Source organism: Mus caroli, unplaced genomic scaffold (assembly GCF_978045245.1).
Source record: "Mus caroli unplaced genomic scaffold, Mus_caroli_1 scaffold_14, whole genome shotgun sequence".
In the NCBI taxonomy this organism is placed as follows: domain Eukaryota; kingdom Metazoa; phylum Chordata; class Mammalia; order Rodentia; family Muridae; genus Mus; species Mus caroli.
Window position 1 is genome coordinate 7,346,935 of NW_028227269.1, and position 22,519 is coordinate 7,369,453.

The following is a 22,519-nucleotide window of genomic DNA, read 5'->3' on the forward strand; positions in this document are numbered from 1 at the left end:
GTGCATCCATGCCCACTGCTGCCCTCACAATATCCAGGAAATAGAAACAGCTTAGCTGTTCACCCCAATGAACACATAATGAATATTTACCACATATATACAATGGAATGTCAGCCATCTCTATAGTAAGATGAAATTATGAAAATTTCCAGAAAATGGATGGAACTAGAAATAATAATTTGAGTAATAATGTAGATTCAGAAAGACAAATGTCATATTTTCCCTCATATGTACGTGCTAGCATTGACTCTCTAGATATGTGTGTTTACACTGGATCATGCATAGAAAACAGAAATATGTAAGGGGACATGAGATAATTTCGAGAGAGGGGAATAGAATGCAAGTGGTATGAATATGGAAAAGTGAATAATGGAACAGCAAAATTTAAGTGGGTTGGGGAGGGAGCAGGGTAGACTAGAGAGTAAAAAGCAGGATAACTAATAATAAAGACATTTGAAAATGGCATAAAGAAATATACTATAGAAGCTTCCTATACACACATATGCATTAATAAAAGAAAATTGAGAAGACTTTGTATTTAAGAAGGGCGTTGGAGAGAGAGAGAGAGAGAGAGAGAGAGAGAGAGAGAGAGAGAGAAAGAGATTACCTCTTTTGTGGTTGTTAGTAAGTGTAGTTCCATAGGCTCTTGTTCCTAAACATTAAAAACTGCTGCCATTGCTCTTGGTTACCCTAGAGAACTTGATGGCAAGATACTATTGGTTAACATACCAAAAATTTAATTCATGGGACATGGAGAAAAGAAGTTGAAATAGACCAGGAATTTCCACCTATACTAGCTAGTTTCTAAAGTGCTGGATGATGCTATGGTGCTATTGGGAGGGAAAGGCAATCACTTGTCATCCAAAAGTAAAGCTACAAGAATGACCTGTCTGGCAAGATATGCTCATCAATGCAATACTGCATGAGTGTTACTGAAGTCATTAACTATGTTTCTGAGTTAAAGTTCATTCTCCAGGATGGAACTCATGCCTAGTGCTATCAGGGATTTGGATCAAAAGGGGAAACAATGCTATTTCTCAGCTAAATGACTATTATAATATGCAGCTTCCCTTAGTATTTGTCTTTTTACTCACAGATTATAGTATTTCTCAACTCTCATTAGAGAAGCTTCGTTTGCATTGCATGATGATAATACAAAGATGCACAGTTGGTCAACAGGCAGAGACTAAGAAACTGAACAATACTTGACTCTAAATGAATCTATATCACATCCCCTTCCCAGCTGCGAGGCTCATGGTTCGTCTCACAAGAGAGGGGAGAAAGACTATCAGAGCTAGCAGAGTGCCTGGCTGCAGCAAGACAGTATATCACATATGTGAACTCACAGAGCTGTGATTGAATACAGAAAACCTGCACAAGATTAAGACATACAAAATTCTAGGATGGACAGAGGAGAGAGGCTCACGAAGTTTAATGCCTCGCCGAGGAGCATTTTAGCAATTAATAGTTGTTGGAAAGGGGAGAGTCAGTTTTTTCAAGCATGTGGCCGTTGAGAGATTACATGTGCTCCAGGAGATGGCTCTGCACCAATGCACATACAGGGTACACTGAGAAAATTCAGGATTTTTAAAAGGAGCACATGAAATTGTTAGGGAAATTATGGGAGGATAGGAGAGAAGTTGGAGTGCAGCAACAGAGAATGGGGGGGTGTTTTTAATCAAAACACATTATACATATGTAAATAATTCCCAAACAATAGAAATCTGATGACATAAAAGTTAAAATAAAATAAATCACTCTTTTCCATTGGTCATGGTACAAGTAGCAAGCCTCATATTCATTTCAGAGCATAGGCCAAAGATTCATGAAAAAAAGGAAGACTTTCAGGGTGCAAAGTGTGTTAGCGAAGGGTATTTCCAAGAAGACTGGTAGAATAGGGGATAACAAGTAAAAAAAAAAAAATAAAAATGATTAATGAATAAATCTTCATATGCTCTCAAGTACATCTTCCATCAATACCAGTTGTCAAGTCTATATTTCCCATAGCTCTCCAGTATATAAAACAACTTCATATATTCTCTCAATGAATGATATTATACACATTGAACATCTATGATAGTACAGTTATATATCTATGCCAAGCATATTGTAGTAATTATTACTATAATTATTGGACAATAATTATAATCTCATAAGATCTGTTAACATCATTCTTGACTTAATTAAGCTAAACCCAAAAGAGACCACCCAGTAAAACAGAAAAGAAAATGTGTCATAGATTTGTTCTCTCCTTGATCAGAGGAATTCTAGGTCTTTTATTTTTAGATGGTTATCCACCAAATAGATACCATTTTTCGGAGTTTTATTTTCTGTTAGCCATTAGACTAAGCTCTAAAGACACAAAATAGTGTGATCTTACCTTCAAGAGCTATATAAGTAAACCAGAAAGAGAAAGACATGAGTAAATGAATAATTAGGGTACTGCATGAAAAGAGACAGTGCATAATATTATGGGAACGTAATGGAGGTCTATCTAATCTGATGGGTGAAGATGATGTACAAGCCAGTTCCCACAAAGACTAGCGCAAAAGAAGCCATGCAGAAACAATACAAATATTAGTCAGATATCAAAAGAATGAGATATACCAAGATAAGAGAATTTGTGGTCAATATGACCACAGTTCCACATGACGTATGAATGGCTGAGTTTTTTATCCCATTATTACTGAGAGAAAATCTGAACCACCTGGTCTTAGAATGCTTAGGGTCAATGAATGAAGAATATTTTCCTCTTCTCTTCTCTGTCCCCATTGACAAACACATATTTACACCTCACTTCCTTAAGCTCAAACCCTAGGGTCTAGTCTGATTCTCTCGGACCACGTTTATTATGATTTAAAGTATACCTTGAGGTACAATGCAGGTGAACTCTGAAGCAGCTTTCACCATAGAAGGGATTTTAGTGTAAAAAGAAGAAATAAACAAGTCCAAGACTGAGAGATAGGCAAAGCAGCAAGGATCTAGGACAGAGCAAGGGGGTGTAGAGTATAGATGGGAAATGACCATGGGTGATTTCTAAATCTTTTTTTCCTTTTTTATTTATTTTATTTGCTTTATAACCCTTGTGGGTCTATGTGCTTTTTTTTATTAGACATTTTCTTCATTTACATTTGAAATGCTATCCCCAAAGCCCACTGTACTCTCCCCTAACTGGGGCTTAATTCAGCAAATCCTCATTGGTGGTTCCAGTTGTGACTGAATATCTGAACAAAGTCTGTTTTTTGTTGCGTGTGGTTTTTCCTCCCTCCCTCTCTCCCTCCCTCCCTTCCTTCCTTCCTTCCTTCCTTCCTTCCTTCCTTCCTTCCTTCCTTTTTATTTCTTTGTTTTTGTATTAGCTTGGGACCACCAAGTTGTAAAGATATACGTTTTTACCTCATATGTTACCACTGGTGAACTGTCAAGTTGAGAAAGAGTGAATTGCTGGTTTATATTGTTTTTAAGATTAAATTAATTGGAGCAGTTGGAGAGTGGAAGGGGGGTGAATTATGGAGTGTAAAAAAATGAATTAAAAATAAAAATTTTTAAAAATATTAAATTAATCCTTGATAAAATTTGCTTTTTTAGCAATTAGTCTTTGACCACTCTAGTTTGATGCCATCTCTATTTTTGTTGACATGTCTCACCATCAGGCCTGTTACTCTCCATTACTAACTGTGTAAGTGTTTATAATGGGAAAAATTGCTTTTTCTGTATAGCCTCCCTGTACTGGCTGGTTTTGTGTGTCAACTTGACACAGACTGGAATTATCACAGAGAAAGGAGCTTCAGTTGGGGAAATGCTTCCATGAGATCCAGCTGTGGGGCATTTTCTCAATTAGTGATCAAGGAGGGGGTAATTCTTGTGGGTGGTGCCATCCCTGAGCTGGTAGTCTTGTGTTCTATAAGAGAGCAGGATGAGCAAGCCAGGGGAAGCCAGCCAGTAAGAAACATCCCTCCATGGCCTTCCCATCAGCTCCTGCTTCCTGACCTGCTTGAGTTCCAGTCCTGCCTTCCTTTAGTGATGAAAAGCAACATGGAAGTGTAAGCTGCATAAACTCTTTCCTCCCCAACTTACTTCTTGGTCATGATGTTTGTGCAGGAATAGAAACCCTGATTAAGACACTACCCCAAAAGAAATTGTCAGAGAACATCTGCCCATATTATCACTTGAGGAGGAAGAGAACACTTTGTGAAGGAAACCTCATGCCTTACAAAGTTTGAGACTAATATGACTCCAGTCAATAGGTGAACTTAGAGAAATGAGCTGTTGAAGAGAATAGATTTTCTCTCTGATGGCCATAGATGATTATAAAGAACAAGAACAGTAGCTAGAGAGGCTTCTTCCTTTAGACCTGAAGAGGTGCCCTGCATCTACTTTTTCTCATACACATACACCCACCCCTCCATGTTTGTTCATCTTTCCCCAAAAGGTGTAAAGAAATTATCCTTGAAATGCTCACATCTCTCTCAGTGACAGACTCAAAAAGACTACTTAGTGGTCAGTGCCTGATAGAAATAGTCTACATGAACCTTATGAAAGGAATTTGGACAGGAGGTTATAAAAGAGGAACAGTGTAGTGGGGTAATGAAGGGCCAAAAAACACACTTTGAAGAAATATATGTTTTTAAATTTTTATATATTTACTTAAAATATATAATGTTTAAAAGGTATATATGTCATGAAACTCAAGAAGGAAGACCAAAGTGTGGATACTTCATTCCTCCTTAGAATGAGGAACAAAACACCCATGGAGAAAGTTACAGAGACAAAGTTCAAAGCAGGGACAGAAGGAAGGCCCATGCAGAGACTGCCCCACCTGGGGATCCATCCCATAATCAGCCTCCAAATCCAGACACTATTGCATATGCCAGCAAGATTTTGCTGACAGGACCCTGATATATCTGTCTCTTGTGAGGCTATACCAGTGCCTGGCAAACACAGAAGTGGATGCTCACAGTCATCTATTGGATCAAACACAGGGCCCCTAATGGAGAGGCTAGAGAAAGTACCCAAGGAGCTGAAGGGGTCTGCAACCCTATAGGTGGAACAACAATATGAACTAACCAGTACTCCCAGAGCTCCTGTCTCTAGCTGCATATGTAGCAGAAGATGGCCTAGTCGGCCATCATTGGGAAGAGAGGCCCTTGGTCTTTTGAAAATTATATGCCCCAGTACAGAGAATGACAGGGCTAGGAAGCAGGAGTGGGTGGGTTGGGGAGCAGGGCGAGGGGGGAGGGTATAGGGGACTTTCAGGATAGCATTTGAAATGTAAATGAAGAAAATATCTAATAAAAAAAGAAAAGAAAGATGTCTGTGTGTGTGTGTTCCTTCCACTTACTTTGCAGATATACTGAAGGTCAGGTGTGTCAAAGTAATTTAATATTCCAAGCAATAGTTTGTGATTATGTATCCAACCCATATTGAATGGCTCCTGAGAAAGATTAGATTCAGGATATATGTTTCTAGTTTCAGTATCATTTTTTATGCGAACTGTTAGTCCCTCTTTCCTCAATTACTTTTCTATATCTTCTAAAGTATGAATATAGAGGTATCTTTCCATAAGCTAAGGTATGATAATTGAGTGATCAGTCATATAAAATGAAACCATGTTCCAAAGGGAAACAGAAAAGGGGAGATTATTTTTTTGTCTCTCCAATAATTTAATTTGAATTATTTTATTATTCAGTTTACATCCTGATCACAGCACCCCTCCCCTCCTCCCAAATACTTTTTCTGCATCACCCTCTCTCCTCCTCAGAAAAGGAGAAACACCCCTTGGGTAAACTCCACTGTGGGACATATCATTCCAGAAGAACTAGGCATATCCTCTCCCACTGAGGCCTAACCAAGTAGTGGGAAATGGGATGCAATGTCAGGGAACAGAGACAGAGGCAGTCTCTGCTCCAATTGTTTGGGGACCCATATGAAGACTAAGCTGAATATTTACTGCAAACATGTAGGGGGGCCTATGTCTAGCCTCTATGTGTTCCCTGGTTGATGGCTGAGTCTCTGTGAGACCCCATATCTCTAGGATGGTTGATGCTGTAGGTCTTTCTGTGGTATCTTTGACTCCCCAGGCTTGCTCAATTCTATTCCCTACCCTTCCACAAGACTTCCAGAGCTCCATGTGATGTTTGGTTGTGGATCTCTGCATCTGCCTACATCTGCTACTAGATGAAGTCTCTCAGGAGACAGTAATGCCAGATTCTTGTCTACAAATATAGAAAGGTATCATTAATAATGTTAGGGATTAGCTCTCTCACATGTGATAGGTCTCAAATTGGGGCAGTCATTGGTTGGCTGTTCCTTCAGTATCTGTTCCTTCTATCACTGCACATCTTGTAGGTGAGACAAATTTTGAGTTGATGTTTTTGTGGATAGATTGATGTGCCCCTTCCTGCTCTAGAAGTCCTGCCTGGCTAGAGGAAGTGGGCCACTTTAGTCTCTGCATTCCCCTTTGGTAGGAATCTTAGCTAGGGTTACTTCCATAAACCCCCAGTACCACCCCCCATTCTTCCCCATTCTTCAGCTTACCACTTCTCTTAGACAATTTCCCCTCCCTATCTATCTTTGAAAAATCTAATTTCCCCTTCTGAGTAAGATTCACACATCCTCCCTTGGGACCTCCTTATTACCCTGTTTCTTTGGGTCTGTGGATTGTAGCATGGTTATCCTACACTTTATGGCTAATGTCTACTTATACGTGAGTACATAGCATATGTGTCGTTCTGGCTCTCAGTTATCTCACTCAAAATGATTTTCTAAGGGAAAAACAACAAAAAGTTCCTTGCAGCAGACAGGGGGTGCTCTGTCATTTGTGCCTTGGGAATAAAAGCTCCAGGTATCCAAAGCAAAAAACAGAGAAAATACCCCACCCCTGAGGAATGGTGGACTTGCAGAAAAGGGAGAGGTCGTGTTTTAAGCAAGAATTAACCTAAAGCGTCAGGTCAGCTAGAACAGAGCCTCAGAGCTTGTCAAACTGCTGATTTCTGGTAGGATGACAATATAGAGAGACTCACTTCTGCCACCTTCCATACAAATTGATATATGCCCTCCCCCACTTCCCCTCACTGAGCACTTCTGAACAACTGTTTCATTTAAGGGTATGCTTAGTAGGGCTAACCCAAAAAGAAAGAATGGAGGCTTTGCTGTTGGCATACCATTCTACTCAATACCACTCCCAGGCAGACATCTGTTGCAGGACTCTCTCACCCCAGCTCACCTTGGGGTCAGCCCACCAGAAATGTGCTTAGAGTTACAGCACAGCCGGCAGTAGATAACTTCCCTGTGCCTTTGATCTACAGGCATGGTGACTGTCAGACTGTACATTTCTACAAGTGTTGAAAACACTAACAATATCCCAGCCCCAAACCTTAACCCTGAAGCATGAGGTTGATAATATTCTCCAGAGTGAGCCAGGGAAACCTGGAGCCTCGGTCCTTTTCTATTGTGTGAGACAAAACTTATAGGCAGCCTGTCTTGGGTTTACCACACTGGTATTGTTGAGGATTTTTCTTCTTTGTGGGGAGACACCACATTCAAATAAAAGCTGTTCTATACATGGAATCTGAAAAGCTAGAGAATGTTTGCTATTAAATTTAGGCTGCCTGGCCTATCCAAGGCAACAGATGATCTGCCCCTAAGGAGGGAGGGAAACATGGGAAGATGTCTCCAGGCCTTGGCACAGCATAAGTTTTGTGGGCCTTGGTGACATATAGGTGCTTTGTACTGTAGCACATTTGTTATGCTGTTTAAATATGCATAAGCTGGATATACACAGCTAATATCTGGAACAATAAGGTAATCCTATATGCTTTGCAATGAAAAACATGAGCAGGGGGCTACTTGCTGCCAGAGTTCTGCCATTCTTGCTTAATTCTCTCTTTTAGTTATGTGATATGTTTGAAGGCATACTTGGTTCAAACTGCATGGAGAAAATGAGCTGCAAACATATCCACTCTGTCTTTGAGAACCAGGAGGTCCATTAAGCACAGTTCCAATTAAAACTCAAAGAAAGAAGCAGGGGGAAGTTATAGCAGTTTCATAGATACATCCTCAGGCTAGGAGCTAGCTAGTCTCTACTTCCACTAGCTGAGCAGGGCTTCTTCTAAAAGAACCTTAGGGTGGAGAATGTGGGCTGACAGGAGAAGAGAGAAAAATAGAACATTGCTTCTCCAATATTCTCAAAGCTTTCTCTTCCAAGGTAGAGAAAGACTCTTTAGCAAGCAAGAAACAGGGTTTCTTCTTGGCCTAGAGACTACGTACTATGGAAAGAGGTTTCAGTTAATATGGAAAAGAAATGAAAAGTGAAGTCGGCAAGGTGGACCCACAGAGACAGCTGGTAAATTTGAAGACAAGCAGGTGCCTGTCACAGCAGACAATAAGAGCTGCTCACCACCAAGTGCAGCTGGGGTTGGGATTGGAGGCAGCAAGCCCACACAGGCTTTGCAGATGGCCCCTGATCACCAGTAGGTTCCTTGTGATGGGAGGATTTCTGCTGCACAGTGATGCAGAAAAACCTAATGAAAACATCCTGGAATATACTGTTTTCTTCATTATGACCCTGGATGCACATATATTTTGGCTCTTAGTTCTTTGATACATGTAAGTTTAATAATGACCTTGAGCTTTTTATAAAAAAAATCAATACTTAAGTGATATATGGCTAAGCTATCAGACATAAACTGGGATTCTGAAGACAGAAGCACTGTGTCAAGATAAATAGAGACTCCTGCAGAATACTCAACAAGAATTAGGTATAAGAGTCAGGCAAGGCAATGGGAAAAGTTAGAACAAAGTATGACCTTTATGTATGGAAATGGAATACCTTAAAAATAAATGCATAAAATCCCAATGAGGAGAGGAGGAAAGGGAGATAAAGAAGAGAAAGAGAAGGAGGATGATGTGGAGGGGCAGAAAGCAGGAGAAGAAAGGAAAGCTCACTAAGTTCTAAATTAACTGACAATAGATGTAGAATATAACACTTATATTTTTATTTTATTTTTACTATTCTGGGTCTTCTTTTTCTTTTTAGATATTTATTTACATTTCAAATGTTATCCCCTTTCCTGGTTCTCCTCCAAAAACTCCCTATCCCTTTCCCCCTCCCCCTGCTCACCAACCCACCACTCCTGCTTGCCTGTCCTGGCGTTCCCCTACACTGTCCTAAAAGACAAGACAAATCAAAACCCCACTGCCTTCTTTCCTACCTTCCAAAACCATAGTAAATTTTAGCCAATGATCTTTTCTCCTTTGCTTGAGATATTCTTATCTCAGTGGCCACATCAGAACCTGCTCTTCACAACTCATCTCAACTGTTTCCTTTGAGAATTCTTGCCTAGTGCTCCAGAAGAAAAAGCCCTGCAGCCTCCTTCCCAGTCCCTAGTTACACAGCACGTTTCTTTGATTCCATGTAATCCCGTTGCTTTCCTCCAATTGCCTATAGGTCCTTGAGATTTATGTCTTATTTTTCTCTGTGTCCCATGCCCATTACTAGTGGAGAGCATAATACAGAGTAGACATTTCACACGTAACTGGTTGATGGATAGATGCATTAATAAATGCATAGTATTAAAACAATGATTCTCAACCTATGGCCATACAACCCTCTTGGAAGGTCAAACAACCCATTCACAGAGATCATCTAAGACCATCTGCATATTAGGTATTTAGATTATGATTCATAACAGTAGAAAATGTAGTTATGAAGTAACAACAAAAATAAGACTATGATTGTACATCACCACAACATGAGGAACTGCATTAAAAGGTCACAGCATTAAGAAGGTTGAAAACCACCATATTATATGAATAAGCTTTTCCACCACCTTCCAGCTGTAGTTCAAATTCTTTAAGGGATCAGACCTCCCTATGCCTACTAGTAGCATAAAATTACAGAGCAAAGTTTATGCTCTGTTTTAGTCTAAACATGTATGTTTTCAACTACTTCTATTCTAGAATAAAGTAGATTCAACTACAGCACCTCTTACCCCATCCATATCCTTAAAAGGGTAACATTTTCTGAAAAGTGACAACACCTGTCTGTAATTCCAAAAAAAAGCATAAAGCCCATGTTCAAGTGACAGTTGTGGTTGGTGTCTGCACTGGGGCATATGGAAGATCTTCTCACTCTCTCAGGAAAGCTCAAATGCAGACTATAATATATTATTTTGTTGTTCATAAAACTCTAAAACTTTGTCTTTGAGAATGGGCCTCATGTAAAAGAGGTTGAAGACAGGAAGACATACAAACTTTGAAGGTGTTGAAGAAATGATTAAAAACAAAAGACAGGAATAGCAGTCATTCATTCACCATACCTGACCTTGCCTTCTTGGAAAAATGTCACAATGGAGTCTTAAGCTTTCACATATCTGGTCCATTTTCACCTCTCTTCTAGAAATTTTAAACTCACCATGGCCATGGCATGGGATACTGTATCAGTCTACTAGTGATCTTATTAGTCAATTGATTCTGGAGAGCCCCATCATTATTTCCCTGTCCATATCTTGTCTGGAGCTGCTTGTCTTAGGAAGGGAGAATCATGATTTTAGCTAGCCTTGCTATAGATGGGCAAAGGTAAATAAGTAGGTAAATAAACCTTTACCCTGTGTTTATTCATAAGATAGCTAAAGACACTGGCTTTAGATTTCCAACCAAGTCTATCTACAAGTAAGACTGAAGTTTTAGAAAAAATTACTATCCCATAACTAGCAGAAATGGCCAACTCCTCAGATGGCTGAAGAAACAGAATCTTAGGATCCAGGTTTTCTTTCTGATACACAAACTGGCTCTAAAAGCCCATGATGCCAGTCTATTTTTTTCCAACTCACCAAGTATGCTCTTCATCCTTCTCCTCCTATCATCTCCCCTCCTTCTAAGGAATGCAAGGCTTAGAGGGCAGGAGTGTGCAGTGGCTGGATCTATCCTATATGGAAACAGAGAGCTTCCACCCCTTGATACTTGCATTCATGGTCACACATGTATCACATCAGCATCATGGGCTGAGATTGCCCATTAGAACTAACACAACTAGAGGGATGTTAACAGCTCTCTCAATGATATATCCTTAGTTAGTAGCTAGCTGGCCTCCACTTCCATATATCCTACTATGCTGACTCTAAAAGTAGCTTAGAGTGAGGAAGACTGAAATGACAGAGGAATAGAAAAAACAAAACAAAAAACTTTGTTTTCCCAATAGTGCTCACAAACTGGGGAACTGTTAGTCCTGTGAGCCTGAGTTTCTCTGTAACCATAAAACAACAGCTAGGAGAAATTTCATTGCTTGTGGCATGTAGCTATAAAAGCCATGATGAATCGAATGCAGATGGAGTCTTCCTCAGCAATGAGATGTATGAATTCCAATACGGGAGCAAATGATTATCACAACAGGGTTGAGAGAAACTTACTCAGGATCTTATCAGTTTGTGTGAGCCCATTTCAGTAACATTTATCTAAGGTCTAAAAAAATTCTGCAGCTAAAATTAAAAGATGGCTTTTGGATCTTTACATTCCTTTTGCTCTAAGAAGTAGCCTGGGACTTACTTAAGACTGTTTCCAAAAGTCTATTTAACAAATGCATAGTTACTATATAGTTCAGATACATGTTTATGTTTTACTCAGAATTAATAACATTTTCTTTTTCTCACAGAAGTTAATTACAATTTTAATTATTCAAGTTTTTCTTGTTTTTACTGTGATGTCTCTTAAAACAAACAAAACGGAGTCATAATTTCTGCTAGTTAAATAAATGAATTCTGCTAAAGTTTAAATTATCATCAATCTTAGCCAAAGAACAATCTATTATATTAGCAGTCACTGAGTGATTAGTTATTTATTCTCTTAAAGGGCAACTAAAGGAGATTAATATTCTGGTAAGTTTGTCACTAATTACTGAGGTGTGCCTCGCTTTCTTTCATCGTCTAATGTGTGAGACATGAATTCCATTATAATTACAATTAGTGTTAATGCCTTTAAAATTATATTTAATGGAAAGGCCATTATTTTAAGTACAAATAATTTTTTTCCACATTTTAAATGCATAGATTAATGTTGAGCAAATAATGTTGCACCATTATTCAATCAAAGCTACATAGAGGAGAGCAAGATGATGTGTTTTGCTTCTCTTTCAGGCTGACTTATACTCTCTTTTACTCAAGTTCTGACAATATTAGGTAGCTCTGGGGGGAAGGGGTAAGGGAGGAAGGGAGGAAAAAAAGGAAAGATAAGACTTGAGGTTATCCAAACATACTTTGTATGCTCTAGACACCTGGCAAGGATGCTGTAAAGATTACTTCTTTTAATTATCCTAATAACCCCATGAAGTGGATTCATTTCCTACCTTACACAATAACAAAATGCATTTCCTAGGATTTAAGGCCCTTGAGAAATTTTATAGCACAAAGGACGTGGGAAAGTAAAATGAACCCACTATCGACCCAGTTGAAATCACCCCCTCATCGTCACTGCCTTTGTTTCTCATTCAGATCTATAGTGAAAGTGCTGGCTCAGTCTGGACAGTCAAGACTGCACAGACAGTGCAGGTTATGGAGACCCAGTCCACCAACCCTGAGTTTGTAAATTTCTTTGATCCATGGATCCTTAACTCATTTATGATCAAATGTGTGTCAAGGGGAATCTCCCTTGGAGAGTCTATGGAAGAGAAAAGCAAATGGTAGGAAAGCCAGAATTATGAAAGCACAGAGGGGTGTTTCAAGCAGCATGAAGATATTTTAGGACAAGACAAAGAGAGAGAGAAAGAGGGAGAGGGAGAGGGAGAGGGAGAGGGAGAGAGAGAGAGAGAGAGAGAGAGAGAGAGAGAGAGAGAGAGCACAGAAATAGTCAAATGGCAATAGAAGACTTCTTTTGAGAAGACTTTTAAAATATGTACATTAAATTCCATGAGGGAAGCATTAATTTTTATCCAAACATTGGTAAAAAATTAAGTTTATACAGGCTCTGAAAGGTAGAGACAGATTTGCATGCTTCTGTCGTTCTATACAGTAACATAACTGTTGGGGACTATGACTTTCTCTCCCTACTCCACCTTCTGACTTCCAAGGAATAAAGTCTAATCTTTCCACATTTGAGGCTGGTTGGTGGGTATTCCTTCAGTAGTCAGCAAAGCAGCAGTGGCAGAAAGCTGGGGCCCAGGCAGTCACCAGTGAGTCTATTAAATGTATCATATGTCATCTGAGCCTCCTTTATCCTTCTCACTTTGGACCTCACAGGCTGATAAGAAGGGGGAAAGCGTTATAACCCAGAAGTAAAACTGTTGCATGATTATAACCCTGACAGCCTCCCTCTAATGAGCTTCCCTGCAGATAGGGAGAGGGAGAAGGCTTTGATCTCCTGGAGCAGGAGGCTGGAGAGATCACTGTTTGGAGTAGAGCCCTCTGATGGGGTCCAGTCTCCCAGTAATCAAAGTCACAAGCTACCATCTGAGTCATTTGTGAACCATAGATAAGATTAGCTACTCACTTGACAGATCAGCCACCACCATCAATGGGGGCTAATTGTATCTGAAATATGATCAGGGATGTGTCAGCTCCTGGAGACAACCATTTCCTTCATCCTGTGTTTAAAGTAAGAACGCATTTGGGGGAGTGGAAACCTGATCAAAACACAACACACACAGCATTTTTCTCCTTTTATTTCCAGCCCAGAGAGAAGAAAGACCAACAATGTTTCTTTGAAACAGACATCATCCTGCATTTGTGTGTGTATGTGTGTGTGTGTGTGTGAGTTTGTTTTTACCAGGGCCAACCCTTGTAGTGTCAGAGAATAGGTACTTTCTGAAAGGAATGCTGTAGATCCAGAAATAATTACACCATGGAATGACTTCATAGCTTCATAGCTATAACAGGCTTTGGAAAATCATGTGCAGAAAAGACCTGCTTTGAAATTCTAGAATGTTGTGTGCCGTAGCAAAGGAAAGGATGATTGGTCATTTGGAACTTGAAGGCATTTTTAAGGGTTGCATTTTTTGCCTCCAAAGCTATTTTAACTGACATCTTTACTTTCTTAGAATTTATTCCCATGCTAGTAGAATTTGAGCTCAGCATGAATCATGGTTAAGCATCTTTTACAGAGATGGCCCTTGGGTGAATGAAGAATTTCATTGTTCCATCAACTTCACATCTAGTAAATGCTAGTTCTTTGCTACTTAAGAGGTCATCCATCCTTCTGTATCCTTCCAGACAGGGTATAGGAGGAGAAATAGAAAGCCAAGTTACTACTACTCCTTTGGGGACACTTGTGTGTATGATTTTCAACCTCATTATCATTCTTCGTTTTTGAAGGAGAGAACCCACAGTATTCACTCCCACTTCAGCCTTCTGAAAGTGTGGGTCTCTCTATTTCCAGCTTCATGCACTATAGCTCTTAAATTACTAGGTTGTCCCAGTGCCCAAGAGGCTAGTAAAAGATGCTTGAAAATGGCAAGGGATGCTGAGAGGTACCTCATTACAGCTCCCAAAATACACACACCTAGAATAGCACTGCACACTTGAGGTAAGAAAAGAAGATCGGTGTTGGAGGGGGAACACAATAACTGCAGCCTTCCACCCTGTGCAAAGGTTAGAGAATAGTCAGTCCATTGTTTACTTACCGGTTCTCAAGCTATTATAGACTCTGGCTGATCACTCCCACTAATCCCGTTCTACTTCTCAGCATGGTCTAGCATCTTTACTTCCCAGCTTCTGACCTTTCCATTGTTAAAGATGGTGACCACAGGCAAAGAGCTCCAGCAAGACCTTCCCTGGCCTTCCTCTAGATTGGAAGGGCATTTGCAGGTCCCTCAAAAGTCATCAGGCACTATAGAAAGCGTTTTTATATCATAGTCCATTTAATACTCACCAATGACCTTGGAGATTCTAAAATGATGGGACTAAAGACACAGAATCAATAATTCTCTTGTCCTAAGAACATAGTCAGTAGAGAAACCACATCTGTGTGATGACAGATTTCAAACTTTCAAATATTCTAAAATAGATCTTTTAGAAAAGTGATTCAAGTTTTGAATAGTTGAATAGAAAAAATATTTAGGTAGACTTTAACCCTTGCTGATCTCTTCTCTCTGTAAGGAAAACACCAAAGCTTTCTCTTAACACCCAGTTTTAAAACTGATCATCTAGTGGAACTCAGCAAAGGCACAGTTCAGTCAGGTTAATGTGAAACAGAGACTATGTGCATTTTTCTCTTATTTTAAGGAACCTAGGGCTCTTAATACTAAAACTTCTCTGTTCTATCTTCACTTCAAATCATAAGATAACTCTGCCCTACCTGTTATATATCAAGGAAAAGTCAGCACAGAATGCCAGGAGGATATATGCATAACTGTAACACAAACTGTGAAGAACCATTATCTGACCATGAAGAATGAATCATGGGCTTACTTCATGGACCATTCCATGATGTAGAGTTAATCATTCCTGAAGGACATTCAATGGCTTAGAAATATTTTATGAGACCCAGTTCTTCATGCCATGTATTAAGCCCTAAGATTTGAGGTTCATAACTCTTTGCTAGGGCACGTCTGGACTTCAGCAAATGGTCAATAAAGTCAGGAACCCTGAACTTAGGAACACAACTGAGAACCTCTAAATGCCACACTCTGTGCCTTTCACTTCCTTTAGGGGGACAGAAAGTACTCTGACTGGCGTGAGGAAAGAGACTTACTTGCTAAGTTTGGGCAATTCTGCTTCGGCTCCCTAGCCTTGCAGCTTGGCATATGAAGTTATTCAGATAATCTGCTTAGAGTGTTTAGATCTCATTTTGGCCTCTCCTATCAGCTTTAGATCTTATCTGGTAGGATCACCTTCATTGACCACAAATTAGTTTTCGAAACCACACTTTGATTCATTTTTTTCTAGTACTTTTAACACATGTTGTGTGCTGTGAGCTCAGAGAAGCAGGCAGGATAGTCTCCAGGCACCACAGGGGCACATTTCAGAGTCAGGCTTACCCAGGAATTAAGCTGTTCGAGATCCCAGTATTGCCTAAAATGTCTGAATGTAAAGGTTCATACTTTAGTAAGATATCTACATTAGTTTGGTAAAAAAAAAAACAAAGAATAGAACTCATCTCAGGTTTATATTTTCTGGATCTCATTCCCAAACTCTTAAAAATGAGATGATTCTTTACTTTTTACTTAAAATCTATGCAATGCTATGCCTCTCCACCTTGCCTTCTTGGAGTACTCTGGAACAGGCTTGCTCACAATATGCACTTAATATGCACACATGATATGCACTCACTGATAAGTGGATATTAGCCCAGAAACTTAGAATACCCAAGATACAATTTGCAAAACCCATGAAACTCAAGAAGAAGGAAGACCAAAGTATGGATACTTTGTACCTTCTTAGAATGGGGAACAAAATACCCATGGAAGGAGTTACGGAGACAAAGTTTGGAGCTGAGATGGAAGGAAGGACCATCCATAGACTGTCACAGTACATTCTTAAGGCATTATGAGCAGAATTAAGTTTCCCTGAAAATTATTCACAGCCAATGTTTCACTTGCAAGCAGAATGCAACTTTAACTGCCTACCAGTGGGGAGGGGTGGAGGGACCTGGGAGGGAAAGTGGACAGGGTGGTGGGGTGAGTGGGGGTAGAGGGGAACCTAATCTGGTATTGGGTGAGGGAAAAGTATTGAAGCCCTGAGGGCCAGCGGCCAACTTCAGGAAATAGGAGGTTGGGAGAATCCTCCAGAGTGCACCAGAGACCTAGAAGGTAAGAGACTTTCAGGAATTAAAGGGAGGGACCTTAGATGAAATGCCCGACAGTAAGGACAGGGAACTTATAGAGCCTACCTCCAGCAGGAAGACAGGGCATCAAGTGAGAGATGGGGTTCCCATCCCACAGTCACATCTCTGACCCATACTTGTTCCTGTCTGAAAGAATTACAGGGATGGAAATGGAGAGGAGCCTGAGGAAAAGAAGGTCCAGCAACAGTCCCAAAGTGGGATACAGATCAAGAGGAGGTCCCAACAACTGACACTATTCCTGAGGCTATGGAGCACTCACAAAAAGGGACTTAGCATGACTGCCCTCTGAAAAACCCAACAAGAAGCTCAAAGAGTCAGATGCAGATATTTGTACCCAACCAATAGACAGAAGCAGCTGACTCCTGTTGTTGAATTAGGGAAGGCTGAAAGAAGCTGAGGAGAAGGGCGATCCTGTAGAAGGACCAGCAGTCTCAATTAATCTGGACCCCTGAGATCTCTCAAACATTGGATCACCAAACAGACAGCATACACCAGCTGATATGAGGCCTCCAACACACATACAGTAGAGGACTTCCAGGTCTGTGTTCTTTCAGAGATAATGCACCTAACCCTCAAAGAGAATGGAGGCCCCTGGGAGTTTAGAGGTCGGGTGGGGTCAATGGTGGGGTCATGAGACAGGGGGTGGAGAGGAGGTGTGGGAAGTGGACTGCCAGAGGATGGATGGGGGGTGGGTGTGAATGGATTACAGAATGTAAAAATAAATTTAAAAAAAAGGGAAAAAAAAGAATTAAAATACACACACACACACACACACACACACGCACACAAATGCTATTGTTTCCTTGGCATTGAGAAAATAAATCTCTTAAGTTCAACCTGTCAGACTAAATGAATAAAACAAGAAAAGGAACAGAACAAAAGATCAAGTGGATCCTTGCACAAAACCTATCACTGTTGCAATTTGAATTGAACCAGAATCTCCAGATAACAGTGACCACCAAAGCAAAGGAAGAAGAACAAAAAACTGGAGCTTTCGATTTGTTTTCAGTAACACACGACTTGCCCTCACTAAAATGTTGTCCTGGGGAGTTAATTAAACAGGCAATCTGGCCTATCCTGAGATGTGAGGGGACCTGTGACAGGCTGAACAAATGGGCCAGGAAAGGTGTGGGCTGTTTGGCTTGATTGAGGAGCTTGGGTTTTTCACCCCTAACTCTCCTGCCATCTGGACTTGAGTTTGTGGAATGTGGGATGGCTGCTTCTCTGTGCTTATCTGCTGATAAGATTTTCAGCCTCAAACACATGTACTCAAAAGGCAGGGAGCAAGCATTTTAGACTTTAAACAGCTTCCAAACCCTCCCTCTGAAGTGCCCATTGCACTAAGGCAGGGAAAGGAAGTAAACACACTTGCATGCTTTGCCCTTTCCCTATCTAGGATGTTTGATGTCAAAATGAACAAAGACTAAATAGAAAAGGTTGCCGAAGGGGAAACTGGAGCCATGATGTGCCTCCTAAGCTGTAGGACTCCAAAGTTAATCATCTTTAAGAAGATACACCCATTCAAAGAAGGTTTATTGAAGTCTAGTATTCACACTTAAGGAACAATAACAACGTTTACAACTGCCTGGTCATCAAGGTGAATCCCAGAAAACAAATTATTTAAGGATGTCTACTTAGAACAGTCTACTCGAAGATCACTACCTGAAACTTGAGATAATTATGAGAATGACTTGGTTTCTGGGAATGAAAAAAATATGGATTATTTTCATTCCGTGTGTGTGTGTGTGTGTGTGTTGTATAAGTTGACTCCAGTTTATCCCAGGACTTTATTCTTGCTAGACAAATGCTCTAACAACCACTGAGCAACATCCTAATCCTCCTCTTTTTCCTTTTAAAGATACAAACTGAGAGCACACCTAAGGTGCATACAGTTGCTGTCATAGTGTGTGTTATGTACCAGGTTCAAGGTTGTAGTGAGTGTAAACTTACATTTAGTCTGTGTGTCAAGGCAAAGATAGAATTAACTAAAGCTAGCAATGCCTGGCTCAGACATTTGCATCACACACAGAGCCTGAAGGGTTCAGTAGCTTCAAAAACATTTTTCTTGAGAGCATGAAATGGCTTTACTGGTAAAAAGTATTTGTTGTGCACAACTAACATCTTTAGTTTAATCCCTGGAACCAAAATAAAGGTAGAAGAAATGGACCAACATTGCAAAGTTGTCCTCTGACATCCACACCTCAACCATAGCACATGCACATGCACACACATGTCATGTGTGCCTGCACATAATAATAGAGTCTTTTAAAACATCTTCATAACTCTGCCATGTGATCATCCAGTGACCCATTTTTCATGTCCTACTTCGCCACAGCACAAAGTAGAAGCTTGAATTACCAAGCCATTTAATTCACTAAAGCCTAGTTTTCAAGGATTTTATACCCAGGAACATGGTCAGAAGAGCAGAAACACTACAGGACAGAGTGACACAGGCCCTAAGAAATAGAAACTCTGATTCTGCTTCAAGGCCAGAGATAGAACCCACTGAACAAGATGCAATCTCATATGTTGTATGATTTTCAAAATTCTCTTTTTGGCTCATCCCATCTCAGGCTAATGTTTAAGCTCAAAGAGGGAATAAGCCTTTTCCATTTGTGAAGTTGGAAATATATAATGGTAAGTGGGATCAACATATTCCTTTTTGGTATCATAAGTTTATGGTCTTTAAATGACTGGAATTTTGCCATAGGGAAAAAACTTTATAGAATTTTATTTATTTATTTATTTATTTATTTATTTATTTATTTATTAAAAATATTACAAATGTCTCTCAAAGAGCTGAACTGTATCATACTCCTGTATCCTAGGATGCTAGAAAACATGACTTCTTTGATCTTAACTATTTTAAAGGGGCAAATTCTTCTCTTATCTTCTTATAGAACCTAATCAGTTTAATGGAAGATGAGTGATCTGATTTCTTCCTTGACAAAAAGCAAAGAGAAAAATTTAACCTATACAACCCCTGTGGTGTCTGAATTAGTGTCTAGAAATACCAGAAGTAATTGCAGAAAGACATAAGATAAGGATACCCTATTTGGCAAAATAATTGCAAACTGATGGAATGCCTTTATTTACAGCTGTCATATTAATTAATTAATATTAACTAATTGATTAATACACTGACACCTGTGAATCCAAACTCAACAAACAAACAGGCATACATAACAGCCCTGAAAGATAAATGTTAAAAAAAACTTGTGTTGAAACGTATGCTGTTTAAAAATTCTGGCACTCTTTAAGGGCCTACTTTCTGTAATTTCACATAGTCCTTAGTCAATGCTGTTCTCTGAATTTGCCATTGCATATATTTCATTCTCTAAATGTACCAAACGTATCTCCTCAGAAATCTCTGTAGCCCTTTAAACAACACCTCCCTCCGTTGGTTTACTCATCCCAATGCTCCCGGATTCTGTTTTTCTGGCCAAGTGAGGAAAAGCCCTCTTGCTTCTAGAGGTCACACACTATCTTGATTTAGCAGGTTGGGCCCCTGAATCACTCCTCTTCTCAGTAGCAAAGAATGCAGGCTCAGAAGGATTAATTACCAAAGCCAGTAATCCTGACTCCAGCCTACAAATATATGGGGAAGTCCAAGAAAAATCTTGAAAGTGATTTGCAACATTCTGTTCCAATCTGTCTCATGAGTAATGCCACTTTGACACCTCTTACCCATGTAAACAGAATTATCTCACACACATCAGCTATTCTTTCTGAACCCTCTCCTTTTCACCCCGAGGCTCAATTTTCCCTCCCCTGAAAGAAGATCAACATAGTTTTACTAATAGCTTCTACCTCACTCTCCCTAGTGAAATGAATACCCTCTAAAGGTAGGAATGCCAGTAGCTTGTTTTATTACAAGTCATATGTACTCCCACAGGCCTGGGCAAAAATTAATTATGTATTTTGGTCTCCAGCCCAGGGGACATAGAAACGCTTGGCAAAATCTCATAAGTCGGATCAAACCTGGCAACTGTCGTCACATCACATCAGTGAAATCTCAGTTTACTCAGAAGGAACCAGAGTGGAAATTCCTGATTGACCATTAAAAGGCTTAAGCAGGTAGCACTTTCTTGAAATTATTTTGATTTGGACTCAGTAGGCTAAAATTCAGCCAGAGACCACACATCTGCCCATCATAGTAGAACAGTTGTCTGTGAACCTGCCCTTTCATACCCACAGGTTCCACAACCAGCCACAGACCAAAACCTTCTAAAATCTTATGTCTGTGCCGAACAAATACAGATATTTCTTGTCATTATACCTTATACAATACAGAAAAGCAACTATTTGCATGCTATTTACATTGTATTAAATACAATGTAGAAATAATTTAAAGAACATGAGATAGATATGTGTGTGGGTTACATGAAATGCTATACCATTTTATATAATTTTATATAGTAGACATGAGCAACTGTGGATTTGGGCAATTGAACACGGGCCTGGAACCAATCCTCTGCAAATGCCATGGATGATTGTAATTCTGTGAATGAAGGTACTTGCAACTACGTATAAACCTGTATGTCATGATTGACCATTGAATATAAATCAAAGATATCATTGATTTTTGTATGTATCCACACACACATACAGTACAATACATGACTATAAAATTATTTTTATCTATGTTAGTGTATATAAATAAAATAAAATATTAGAGTTTGATATTGCCCAAGTGAGACTCTGGTTCAGAATGTTAAAAGTATCTTAATATATTCAATAAAAGTTTGAATTACTGAAAAAAAGGAATTATAGAAAATGATACCTCACAGAAAGCCACTTATTAACATGAGTATAGATATAATTAAAACCCAGATAACTAAGACCTATATGTATAGCAAGAAATATATTTAGGTGTGTTAAAACCATGATGTACGGTTTCTTTGTCTGTGGAGTACCTGACAGTCATGAGAATCAGGGCATTGTATTTAATGGTATCACTCTGATGGCGAAGCTGAGCAACTTTCCTATTCTTTCTGAGTTTCAGCATTAGACGTCACAGGTCACAAGATGACTACTCCCTCCAGGAAACGTCAGACTATCTCTCCATGTTACATCCATGGACTGTGTTTTTCTCATCCCTTAACTCTTATTTGAGCATACCACATATTATAGATAGGAGGTGGTCAATAGAGTCTTTCAATGTTTGAGTGCTTCTTTTTTTTTATTTCTAAAACTAATCATTCGATCATGTGAGTGAAAATCTGAAAGAATGGCATTATTCACTATGTTATACAACTTGCTTCCCTTTTGTATGTAACATTTGGGATAACTAATAGAAATGCTATCTGGATTATCTTTTTTTTTACCAGCTAAATACTGCTTATTTCTATTTATTTGTTTGTTGGTTCATTGGTGATATTATTTGTTCTTTATTGATTGTTTTAAAGGTCCAATTGTACGATTTGGTCTATAGTTTTTGCTTCTTTTAAAAGTGTAGTAGTATTATATTCCCTTGAATGAAATGTACTTCTGCCCTCTCTTCAGTGTGGTACTTCATAAGTGGGCAATAATTCACAGGCTGAGTCTGGGAATGGGATTAATCCCCTTGGCAGTCTGGGGAGAGAGGTTTCTTCTGTTGTCCAAATGCTTAGTGAACCACATAACCAGCTTCAGGTGCAGTTTAATCTCCTGGCCACTGTTTATTTGTCAAAGGCCTTGCTGTGCACTTCTGTAGGTCAAAAGGTACCAAAATGAGAGGTGGCAGAGAGGTCAGACCCAAGGGAACTGTGAA